This window comes from Typopeltis vanoorti, chromosome 5 (genome assembly GCF_054136105.1).
Source record: "Typopeltis vanoorti isolate ZY-2024b chromosome 5, IOZ_Tvanoo_1.0, whole genome shotgun sequence".
Lineage (NCBI taxonomy): Eukaryota > Metazoa > Arthropoda > Arachnida > Uropygi > Thelyphonidae > Typopeltis > Typopeltis vanoorti.
In genome coordinates, this window is record NC_143553.1 from 112,211,600 (window position 1) to 112,225,557 (window position 13,958).

At 31.7% G+C, this 13,958-nt stretch overlaps 1 long non-coding RNA gene across 1 annotated transcript; it reads right to left on the reverse strand.

Moving 5' to 3' along the window:
• Window positions 1-5,314: 5,314 nt before the first annotated feature.
• LOC150106730 (uncharacterized) lies at window positions 5,315-13,743 on the reverse strand. Its single transcript, XR_016548326.1, has 4 exons — window positions 13,637-13,743; window positions 12,634-12,836; window positions 6,725-6,831; window positions 5,315-6,180 (listed from the first exon to the last, which is right to left on the reverse strand). It is a non-coding gene; the product is annotated as an uncharacterized LOC150106730 (long non-coding RNA).
• Window positions 13,744-13,958: the final 215 nt, after the last annotated feature.

A 13,958-nucleotide genomic window follows, 5' to 3' on the forward strand; every position in this document is an offset into this window, starting at 1 on the left:
ATCCCATAATGTAGACCACGTAAGTTATATTATATGAAAATATTGAATATAAAAAATCTATATTATTTCAAACCCGCATGTATATTAAAACCTCGAAAGTTTCGAAATTTGTACAGATAGATTATAAGAAAACGATCTACGCAACTATAGTTGCACTACTTCACACTGTTTAAAAGACATTGACGTTGCACAAGTGTCCATATATTGGTGATGACTTTTTTCATTAGTGCATTTTATAAACGTTTCACTGCCCTATGTCATAGAAGCATTGAAAAATAAAAGACGAATATTTGAACCTATCTGCTTTATTACTGTAATTAATTTAAATAATTTCTTTGGAATAGTTTACAATAAGTTAATTAATCAGTTGACCGTTAAACAGTAATTTTGCATTCGAAATAAAAGACAATTCCAAATGTAATCGCATTTTGAGAGAGGTGAAGAAATAGTAGCAACACGTTCAAATGAACAACACGTTCTCTCTTCCTCTTGGTAACACATTTCAGATGATAACTAATTAGAAGAGGATGTTTCTTAATAAGGGATTTATGGTACTGAGAGTATAATAAGAGATCTTTATCACTAGATGGTGGATGTCTGGTTAAGTATTCGTATGAGGAGACGATCATAGTGTATTCTGTAAAATCTAGACGTTTGGTTCAGGTTTAGAGTCATCATTATAAATCAGTTATATTATATTTTTTATATATAATTTCACATAGAAGCATATTATACGCGTAATCATATAATGAATTTACAGCTTCCATAGAATGCTTTCGACGATGAGTTTTTGATTAGAAAGGCATTTCTGCATTTTCTATGCAGAAAGAAAGGAAATGAAGACAGTTGGATTATATCGAAATATTTGAAAAGTGAGGTCGATAACGGTTTTGCGTCATAGATCGATGAATTCATACTGAAATAAATTGTAGAAAATGAAAACGCCTGACGTTTAAATACAAGTATAACAAATATCTATTTTCTAATATTATGTACATTCTGAACTTTTGGTTTATATTATTATATACTTAGGGTGGAAGAAATTCTGTTGAATAGCTGTGTGTATTTTTATTATGATTCTGGGATGGATTTTTCTAGTTGAATTTACCGGAGGATCTAGTAAATTCAATTTTCATTGATAACAAACAGAAATTCAGAGGTTCAGATGAATTATTATTTTGCATTTATTCTTTGAAACGCATTGCATTCGATTCTTTTAGTTCAGTTAATGATTTCTTTCTTCACCTTGGTTAAAAGAACTACTCAGTGGGCAATGAACAACCACCGTCACATCTCCAAACGACAGTCAGATGGATCAATGTCACAAAAACCTAATCCGAATTCGTTTCAGATTGGGATTGATTAGTTGGCAATACGTACATCTAATGAAAGTGTTTAATCCTGTAGGGTAAAATCTGATTTCCTTTAATACCCTGTTAACTGTTTGTTTTTTGATATTAAAGACCAGTATTTCACTTTTACTTTAATTTTTAACTTTATTTTTCCATATATATTTATTAGCGAGCACATTAAACAACGGTAGAGTATTTTTAAATTAAATAATAAAATTTTAATTAATTTCTCCCCAATTCAGCGGTAAAATTAATTTGAATATTTCTTGAAATTCATAGCTTCATCCTTTTGAGAAAAATTGATAGAGTAGTTTGCTCATTCACGAGCAATTCACATGATTCGAACAGTATACATTTTCTGTATATCTTAGCTTTTAATATCGGTACATTTTGTTGCAAAATCTAGTTCGATATTTAATCAAAGGCCGAAAATCTTTTGAAATCCTTATCATCATTTAATAATGATGGTGATTTACAGGACTCAAAGGGAAACGTAAGAGTTTGTCTTTTATATTTTCATTCAAAACAGGGATTACGGTTAGAAAAGTGTGTGTGTGTGCGTGTGTGAGTGTCTGTGTGCGCACGTGCGTGTGTGTGCACATGCATGTGTGTGTGTATGTGTGTGTTTGTGCGTGCGCGCGCGCGCGTGTGTGTGTGTGTGTGTGTGTGTGTGTGTGTGTGTGTGTGTGTGTGTGTGTGTGTGTGTGTGTGTGTGTGTGTGTGTGTGTGTGTGTGTGTGTGTGTGTGTGTGTGTGTGTGTGTGCGCGTGCGTGCGCGCGCGCGCGCGCTCGCACACATGCACATGTTAGTTACAATATACAGATCCCAGAACCTCTGAGTTGCTTCGGCACAATTCCAAAAGTTCAACCATCGAAAAACACAGAGAAAGAGTCATTAATGTCACAAACAGTGTAATGCAGCAGATGAATTTAATAAAACTTACACACCATAAATTCCGTTCAATTTTCTAGTTTATTTAAATTTTATATCGGAAGAGGTTTATTTATTTATTTTTATAGTTATTGGAATCATATTGAATTTAATGCTTACTTCGTGTGTAGTATTGAATACAAACGCTCAGCTAGATGCAATAGTTATTGTGATTCACATTGCTGAAGAAAAATGAACGAAATTTTTCCACTTAAATACTTTCTTTAAACGTTACTTTAAATTTTGAAGTTCACCTTTTTTTGTAGTTATTTTATTAAAATTTTATTCACTGCATTACAGTGAATAATATATTATTATTATTATTCCTGATATCTCCAAGGAGTCCGAAGACTCATCGCGGGAGGATACCAACAACTGTCTCAACCACTACACCGAACCTTTACTACGAATCATCTCCATCAACGCCATCTACCGCCCACCACCACAACTAGTATTTTTTTTCTGTAAATTGCGTGTGTTCTGAAGGGCCGATTTGTCTGTATGCGGGATGAAAAACCCGAGTTTCCGGGAGAAAAAACCCTGCTACCTACGTATGAGATCGGCTAACTCACCTTCGATTGAAATCGTCCAGATAAAGATTCCTCCCGTCGTGACGAGAATCGAACTTAGGCCTATTCCAATCGAAGGGCGTAATGTACTGTCGTTCTTCCAATTGCGTTTAATATATAATATATTTAATCCAGTAATTGCAGAATAGGATATTTGTTTATGTTGCTATTGAACATTCAGAAAGCAACGAATTAGATCTTCATATTTCGCTCTCTAGTGAAGCTTTAGAACGCTCATCAATTTTAAAAACAGACAATTATTCTTCAAAATATCTTTGAAACATAAATGGACAAGAAAATGTTTATTTCACTTCTGTACGCTGGTGGCCAATAAGTTCAAGAAGGTGGTTAAAATGTAAATAAATATTTTATTATAAATTTTTTCTTCTAAATGTTTTTCATATATTCTACACAACATTTGAAAATTAATCGCGGAACATTTCATAACCCAACAACGAACCACGATCATTCAATTTTATTTTGAAATCAGCATATTTTCACGAGCGAATAATTATGCTAAGATCTACAATGATTTGGCCGGTACATTATACAAATATATAATATTGTGTAGAATATAACACTTGACCAGAGGTATATCATTAATGATATAGTTGCAAAGTATTTCCGTCTTGGATTGAGTTTTAATTATTTTTACAACGTTCGTTGTATACATCATGGTGCTAAAGTTCTACCTACACGAAGGGAACAAATCAAATTCCTTCCACATTAAGAGTGCTATAGTAGAAAATATGTTTTACTAAGATAAACCGAAATATAAGTTTTTTATAAATAAGAAAAATCTCATCTTTCCTTTAGATTTAGCAAATTTCAAAAATAGCGCAAGAATATAACTTGAATGATTATATTCGTGCAATTTCTAATATATAGACATTAATTTTTATTCGGTATATTCTGTGATTGCTATAAACGTTTATATCATTTATAGAAACTTTTGTAAAGGTTTATTATGTAAAGGTTTACATAAAATAATGGCACAAACGTTTCCTTTTTATTTCATTTGTTTTCATATAAAAATTGTTGCATTCACCACAAAAACTAAGGGAGATATTGCATACATTTTGAAATTATTTTCATATTTTTAACCTACGATTTATTATTAACAATGATGCACGCTCATTGGATCGGATGCTTATCATTTTAATATATCCGACACTTCCAAATGTTAAGTTTTACGTGCTCATTTAAAGAGAAATATACATTAAGCAAGGAAACTCGGAAAAAGGACTTTTTGATGGTGCTACCATTTACCAATAAATGCTGCGGCTTCAACAATACAACTCTTAATTTTTACTTAAGGATTATAGTAAATCAATGTATGCATTAAGAGAGTGTATGAATGTATTTGAATTAAAAAAAACAATAAGGATGTCACTGTTTTACCTTTGGACAAAGTAATCATGGGACGCTTCTAAATTATCCAAATAGTTTACAAAATTTACAAATTGTAAACTATGTAATCTATCTCGATCAGAAGATTTATTTTATAAATACACTTTGGAAATGAGGTTCTTTTATCGAGAAAATAACTATTTCAATTTACTCATGTTCAATAAGTGTTGGTAGTATAAAAGGTCAATACTTCCTATATATGTCTACTGTGTGATGTACAACATGAGAAGAAGAAGTTCAAAATTTACTGCTAATATGTGTTTTTGCATTACCCATTCGTCCAAAGGTTTTGATAAACATTTCACAGTATGAGGGCTGAATGAATTTTCCTGTCATTCATGACGCGGTAGATAGGAATAATATATGTAAGACCAGCACCAGCTTTTCGGCCACCTCAGTTGGCTTGGAAAATTTTGTAATTGTTTGCTAAGATTATTATTAACTATCACCTATTTAAGTTCTTAATGTCCTATACCTTTATAGCTTCTCGTGCGTGGAAATCATGAGAAATGAAGAAAAAATGTATATGTCAACTGCAATTTTACACATGTTGAATGCCTTCAAACATTAACCGTCAAGTTGATAGCTATGAATAAATATGTACTTTCTATGTGTTGTGAATGCACTTTAATTTCTGTATACATATATTCTGATTAACACTGACTGGATGAAATTTATTTCAATGAAAGGTATTTCGCGATTTTATTTCCACTCCTGGTTATCTAAATTAATAAGCGTATCTTTTCCTTAACCCACATCCTTGTTTTATAAAAATTCCAATGAGAACATACATGCTTATTATTGTCTTTAGGAGAAAAATAAATATCCTTGCATGGTGCAATCTCAACAGGTGTCAGAATATTGGTGAAACATAGCTGAATGGAATAGTGTTTCGAAATTATTTCGTAAATCATCTTTCCGTACTGATATTAAGGTATTTTTTTATTTATAAAATATCCTAATTTTATATTTCTTAGAAGACTTGTCTTACCTTGAGAGGTGTATATGTATCTCTCTATACGGATAGATCGTTGTAAATGACTGAAGCACATGTTCTGCAAATATTTATTGACATATAAAATATAAAATATCTGTGAATATCATAAAATATCTGAGAATAATATATCCATTCACCTAAACATGATTTATCTTAGAAATCATTTACTGATATTAAAATATTTGATTTCGTCATGAATAACTGGATGACGTTTGAAAGTCCAACCCACTATACTGCCAAAGCTAGCCAAGGAACGGCCAACTTTGTGTAATATGATTCGTTCTCGTTCGTAGATATAAAGTCGTTATCACTGAGATCTAACTTTGAATTTCCGCGCAGCTACACTAGCGCTAACAAAACCTCGAAGCGATAGTAATAATTTGCTATTAAATACGACAGTGAGAATAACTCCAAATGCAATTTATTATCGAGTTGAAAGAAACATGATTTTGACATTAATCGCATGAACGTAAACATGCAGGGTCTTAGTAAAAATTTAATTCAACGGTAGGAAAAAATCGTCTAATTTCATATTCCTCTGTATAACTAAATAATTCAGTTAGGCAGACGGGCCAAAATAAATACCATTGCGAGCCGCATGCGGCACTGGGGCCGTATGTTGTGCAGGCCTGCTCTATATGCTCATCTACGGATAGATTGTTGTAAATGACTGGAAGCACATGTTCTTCAAATATTTATTGACATATAAAATATAAAATATCTGTGAATATCTTAAAATATGTGAATATCATAAAATATCTGCGAATAATATATCCATTCACCTAACATAATATTTATCTTAGATATATTTTAATATCAGTAAAATATTTGATTTCGTCAAGAATAACTGGATGACGTTTGAAAGTTTATCTTCTGAATCTGTAATACAGTGCTGGAATTCAAGAGAGGTGGCGTTGTAAATCTGCAAAGAAAGAAAATGTATCTGGTTCAGACTGAATTAGATATCAAACTAACAGGTTTTTAAACAAAAGTTGAATATTTAGGACACGTTTTGTGGGATGTGAATACTTTTATATATCCAAAGTATTCAACTATTTGAAAAGTAATGAATTTAGTTTTACTACCGTTCTATAAATGGTTAAATAACGAAGTGAGTTCCTTCCTGAATACTTATTTAATTACTATTTGTTTGAGTATTTTAATAAAATTTAAGAATTAATATTTTTAGAAAGAGATTCCCTGAATATAGGTTGTATCTTTCCAAAAGTAACTGTAATCTTACTCTCTTTTTGATTTGTCTTATCTGGACTTTAATAAAGTAAGATTAAGATAAAATTAAGTAGAGACGAGAACAAAAGTAGATTATTGTTTGACAATTTATCCAAATCACTGGGGAGCAAGAGTTAACCTTTTCCTCACAAATAAGGTATTTAATACTAATAAGGATAATATCATGATTTTTTTATATTACGAAGCGTAATGAAGCGATTTAAATATTTACTTACCTCTATATGATAGACAAGTTAATGCAGAAGCTGCAAAGTATAACCTCAATTACTTTAAGAAGAATGTCAAGGATCCCTATGATTGAAACAATCAGCTTGACGAGATCCTGTATGAAAAGAGTTTTAATTAAACTCTTAAATGACAAGTTGTGAAATTTTTGCAATTTTTGAGAATAAATATAATATATAATATTGGCACATTTTATAGTTTGAATATTAAGAAAATTTATAGATTCAGTGAAAGTTTTCAGTAAAGTAAACGGTTTACTATTTCAGTGTCATATAATGCAAAGTACACAATACATTGTAAAATGCAATGCATAATTGTAAGGCAAAAACCAAGGTTAAATTTTTTTGGTATATTTCACGTATATTATCCAAGGTTCTATATTACATCCAAAAACGTTCTACATCTTTCTCTCATCCAGAGATTTTTATTAAGAAACCTTTTGTCTACTTGTATATGAGACATAGATATCTTCTGCATTACTTCAACCTTGGTATCTCTCCTGGCCTGGTTCCCACTGAAGAGACCTAAATAAAGGTCGAAACCGGTCTTGGTAGTGGCCATACCTATTTTGTATTATATAATACACATTCGAAAGGGGGTGTGTTTTGCATAATGGGATACATACTAAAGCAAGTGATATGAAGTCATAAGCCTCTATATACAAGTAGCTCAGACGTGAATATATTTCACGCGCAAAACGTTGTTTTGCTTACTTCGGAAAAGGATTAAAATCAACTGTGAAAATTCTTGGGATCTTTAACTCTTTAACACACACACACACACACACACACACACACACACACACACACACACACACACACACACACACACACACACACACACACACACACACACACACACACACACACACACACACACACACACACACATATATATATTTAAATATATATATATATGTGAAAAGGTTTTTTATATTGAGGATAATATATATTAAGGTTACCAAGTAATTTTATAAACTTGGTTTTTTTACTCCTTCTCCCAAGCAAAACAGTTAAGTTTGCGCCTGAACGTAGTTCACGCCTAAAGGTAGTGCAACACCAGGACAACGGTGTTGCACTACCTTTAGATCTTTAGATGCATTCCTCGTGGTAAAGGTGTATTAATGTATATGTATATATATATTCTAATTGGTATTTACTCGGATAGTAGACATTTTAAATCATAATTTTACTGACGAGGAACACCGAGATAACGTAAGATAAAAAGTTTAATTGAATTTAAATATATATATATGTTTTTTTTTCTTTTAATATATTTTATAAACTTAGTTATTTTACTCCTAATCCCAAGAATGCAAACAATGAAGTTTGCGCATGAAACATAGTTCAAGTCTAAAGATGGTACAACACCAGTGCAACTCATTGTAAAGGTGGGTAAAGCTCTGATTACTATTCTTAGTATTTTCCCATAATGTAAAGCACATCTCACTAAATGATGTATACTGCAATACATTATGGGTGGGGTCACTACCCAGATCGGTTTCAACCTTCTTTGAGGTCTCCTCAGTGAGTAGCTAGACCCTAGATACCAAGATTTTAGTAATACAGAGCCTTATCAACTTTGCCTATATAAGTTGCAACAAGGTATTTTTATTTTTCATAAAAATCTCTGGAGGAGATATAGATGTAAATTAGTTTGTTTTTTTTACCTTGAGTAATGTATATTAGGGTTACTAAGCCATTTTATAAACTTATTTTATTCCTAATCCCAAGTATGCTAACAATTATACATTACCCAAGGTAAAAAAAACTAATTTACATCTATATATCCTCCAGAGATTTTTATGAAAAATAAAAACACCTTGTTGCAACTTGTATAGGTAAAGTTGATAAGGCCCTGTATTACTAATATCTTGTATTTAGGGTCTAGCTACTCACTGAGGAGTTCTCAAAAAAGGTTGAAACCGGTCTGGGTAGTGACCCCACCCATAATGTATTGCAGTATACATCTCTAAGTGAGATGTGCTTTACATTATGGGAAAATACTAAGAATAGTGATCAGAGCTTTATCTACCTTTACAATGAGTTGCCCTGGTGTTGTACCATCTTTAGACTTGAACTATGTTTCAGGTGCAAACTTAATTGTTTGCATACTTGGGATCAGGAGTAAAATAACTAAGTTTATAAAATGGTTTAGTAACCCTAATATACATTACTCAAGGTAAAAAAACTAATTTATATATATATATATATATATATATATATATATTCTAACTGGTATTTACTCGGATCGAAGACATTTTAAATGATAATTTTACAGACTAGGAACACCGAGATAAGGTAAGATAAACACTTTAATTAAAACACAACTAGATTCGTCGGAATGCTGATTTCTTCAGATGAACAAATTATCACAAAAACTGTAAAAATTGCAGGATGAAACATGGACTTCTCCTATAAACAATTTAGGAATAACAACAGTCAAGTTTCAACTGGCGTCCACATGGCAAGTCTAGAGTGAGACATTAGTCAGTGGGAACTATTTCGAGAGCGCCAGAACTGAATCACTGCGCTGTGTGAGGCAGTTAAGCTATAACTTAAATTACTGTGCATGTGTGTCGGGTCCAGAACTATTTCTTTTGATTCTAAGATGCGTCTTTCTAGTTCGAAAGAGAATTTATGGATATTAGTAATAAGATTCCAGTCTATCTGGTGTTGACGCTATTCTGAATTAGAGTTGGCAGAGAAAAGGACATGACTGTAGAGGGCGCTTGCACGGGTTCTGTTGTAAGCGGTATCAAGTTGATGCTCTTCGAGATGTAGTGAGACCGACTTATCGGTTTGCCCATAATATGGTTTTCCGCAACTGCAGATGATTTTATAAACTCCTGGGAACTGAAGATGGTTAAGTTTTGGCTTGGGTTGACTCAGCAAAAAACAAAGTTTTGGTAGGGTAGTGAAGTAAGTTCTATGTTAAATTTCTTCGTAATTTTCGTCAATTTTGGCGATAGAGCACTTACTTCAACCCTATTGCACACATTAAATTATACATAAGTTCTCTATCACAAAATTGGCGAAACGTATGAAGGAATGTAAAATTAGACCTTACTTCATTACCCCCACCAAAACTTCGTTCTTTCCTGAGTCAACCCAAGCTAAAACATAACCAGCTTCAGTTCCCAGGAGTAAATAAAATCATCTGCAGTTGCAGATCATTTTCATAGGTAGTGAGACCGATAAGTCGGTCTAGTTGTATTAGGTAATGAGACCGATAAGTCGGATCGAGATGTAGTGAGACCGACCTATCGGTCTCACTAGGTCTCGAGGATATCAACGTGATATCTCTTACAACAGAACCTGTGCAAGCGCCCTCTCCAATCATGTCCTTTTTTCTGCCAACTCTAATTTAGAAGAGCGTCAACACCAGATAGACTGGAATCTTACTACTAATATCCATAAATGCGCTGTTGAACTAGAAAGACGCATCTAAAAATTAAAAGAAATTGTTCTGGACTCCTCACACATGAGTAGTATTTTAAGTTATAGATTACCTGACTCACATAGCACTGTGATTCAGTTCTGGCGCTCTCGAGATAATTCCCACTCACTAACGTCTGATACTAGACCTGCCACGCCGACGCCTGTTCAAACTTCATTATTGTTATTCCTAACTTGTTATATGAGAAGTCCATGTTTTATCTTGCTATTTTTCCAGTTTTTGTGATGTTTTGTACACCTGTAGAAGTCGGCATTACGACGAAACTAGTTGTGTTTTAATTACAGTTTATATTTATATTTATATATTATTTATATTTATATTTATATATATATATATATATATTTATATTAATACAATTACAATTACAGTATATATATATATATATATATATATATATATATATATATATATATATATATATATATATATATATATATATATATATATATATATATATATATATATATATATATATATATATATATTGTTGAAATTAGGATTTACTCGGGATGTATACATTTATAAAAATAAATTTAACTGACTAGAACCCGAGAAAGTATAACAAAAACCTTTAATACATCACAACTAGTTTCATCGGTGATCCGACTTCTTCAGGTGAGAAATAAAAACATAAGACATAAAAAAGTTCATTTTTTACCGTGTTATTTTATGTCTTATGTTTTTATTTCTCACCTGAAGAAGTCGGATCACCGATGAAACTAGTTGTGATGTATTAAAGGTTTTTGTTATACTTTCTCGGGTTCTAGTCAGTTAAATTTATTTTTATAAATATATATATATATATATACTGTAATTATAATTGTGACCAGATGAACCAGATGAACTCCAGAAAGAAAGAAATCACTTCTCTCTTATCTTTAAACAAAATGGATACTCCGAAAAAATGATTAAGAAATTTCTTCTGGATCCTCCTAGGCGGTACATCACAGAAACTATTAAATTTAAAGGTAACATCTCCATTCCTTACATTAGCATAGTCTCTAACAAATTGGCCAAGGTCCTTAAAAAATTCAACATCAGGACGTTCTTCACTACTCTTCCAAAAATCCGTTCTCTTATCAGCAATCCGAAACCTATTCTTCATAACCTAAAATATCCAGGTGTACATAAATTATGGTAGGATTGCAATATCCCTTATTTTGGACAAACCAACAAATTGAACAACGTATAGAGGAGCATAAGAGAGACATCTGCTATAAAAGATCACGTGCAACTGCGTTGTACAGTTATGTTCTTTTTTCAAACATTCCTAATGATGATCTTCAAAGCCACTCCGTTTGCTGGGATAAATGAGAAAATATATCTCGCTGTGGTGATGAGTTCGAGAGAAAAATTATAGAATCAAGGGAAATCCTCCTGAATCCTGTACACTTAAACAGCAATTTGAGTTATAACATCCCAGATAGCCATACTGCAGTTATTCAATATTGGCGTTCACGAGAGCCTGCACGCTTTCACGCAATAAACAATAGTACGCCATTAGAACAACTTAAAATACAACGTTTTTGTTTCAATTATGTGTGGCAATTTTTACCTGTAATTCCCAGTCTTTTAGATACGTCAATGTTTATTACTATACTCTTTCTTTAATGAATACCTGATGAAGGCTGTTATAAGCCGAAACTAGTTGTATTATACTCAATAAAACTTTATAAGTTATCTCGGTTTAAGTCATTAAATCTTTATTTAAAAATGTATCAAAACAACCAAGTAGAAGTCAATAATTACACACACACACACACACACACACACATATATATATATATATATATTTATTTATTTATATGTTAAGTCAAGTCAAGTCTGCGCTTGACTTGTTTGTCTTGCTTACTTGGGAAAATGGAGTAAAACCAGGTTTTACTCCATTATATATATATATATATATATATAATGTAGTAAATATATATATATATATATAAGTATATATAATATATTAATAATATATTAATAAAGTAAATATATATAAGTATATATATATATATATATAAGTATATATATACATACATATATATATACTTATATATATATATATAAGTATATATGTAAGGGACACGAGACTTCATCTCCGATTGCATTACTTTTTGTATATTGCCATGGATTGTAGGAAATATCACAACGTAGATAAATTTTGATTTTATTTAAGTCTGAACAGCGGTAGCTTGGATTTACTGACACCGAATATAAAGAAAGAACCGTATTTCTTTATACAAGTAAACAAAGTGTATCAGCATATTCTCAAAACGTTGATTAGATAAGTCAACTTTCATTTTTCCAGTTGTGTGTTATAAATGTTTGTTCTACCCTACATGAAATTCAGATCTAATTACTTTGTTGTCGTTTTTCGTATTTAAATTAACCATTTTTAAGTATAATCTGTATTTTGATAAAAATCGAAACAAGAATCATGTCTTATACTTACTGTAAGCACAGGTAAAATGAAACACAGGCGAATTTCAATGTCAAGAAGCAAACTTAAATTGAGCAAAGAACAGTCACCCCATTCAGCTGATGTGCTTGATTTACATTTGATTTCTGTGACGTTGCAGGATTGACACGCTCCAGAAGAATCACAGGCAAGCACTTCTCCTATAATGCCTATTATCTTAATAAGTATGGCGACCACTAAAGTATAATGAAAATATATTTACTTACACTATTCTGAAAGTGATATCTGTTCTTTTTTTAAAGTACATAAATAGATATAAATAGTATAATCGTAAGCAAAATAATTTAATTGGATGGCATCTCTGAATTATTGGACTACTACAATAAACAATACAATAGAAGAATGACACATGAATCCGACAGTAGAGAAGAATACAAATCGGTACACTGAAACATTTCACCTAATTAATTATGTGTTAGTTTCCCAAAATTTATTTAAAATACTTCTATAACTATGCAATGATTTGGATTGATTTTATTTATTTTTTTATTTTGGGTTTCCACCCACGGAAGCTTATTATAAAACCCACGTATATTTGTACAGTGAGTATGTTGGGTAAGGAATTTTTTGTGTATATCAATTTCATATATTTTTATAAATGATTTTAACTGGTCCCAAAAAAACTGCTTGAAAGAACAAATGTAAAGGCTTTCCAGTCATTTCGGCTTCCAGTATGGTTCTGTGGTCCCTCACCGGTCGAAGATCTTCATGTCCTGCTTCACCGAAAGATAATCACAAACATTTATTCCCGCAAAAGGATTCGAACCCGCTGTACATTAGTTGAAGATTGGGTAGGATAAAAAATCTGCTTATTAGGCATGTAACTAGGATTATTTTTACATTTGCAATTTTATTCAAATATAAAAAGGTTACTAGTTTCATCATATAACATGTATTTTTTTACTCAGAAAATAGACATTAGTTAGAAAACAATGAAGTCATAATCTATAAAAATGAAATAACTGTATTCACTCACCTCCCTTCACTACGATGCATTGTGGTCCTGGTGTCACTGGACAAGGGTCAGTTGTAGCCACGTCACAATCGCCAATAGTGCATGATGTCACATCTATTGGTTGTCCTTTTAACATAACAAAATAACATACAATCAGGAAAATTATTTTCTCAGTAAAAAGGTAATAACTAAATATGAAAATACCGATAATGTGTTACTACGAACTTCACTCAATATAATCACAAATAAGTGCAATATATTATGAAAAGTGCGGGGGTATGCTCAGATTTTATTTTTTTTTATCGTGAGAAATTCAGAACACACTCGGGATTTAATGCTAGGC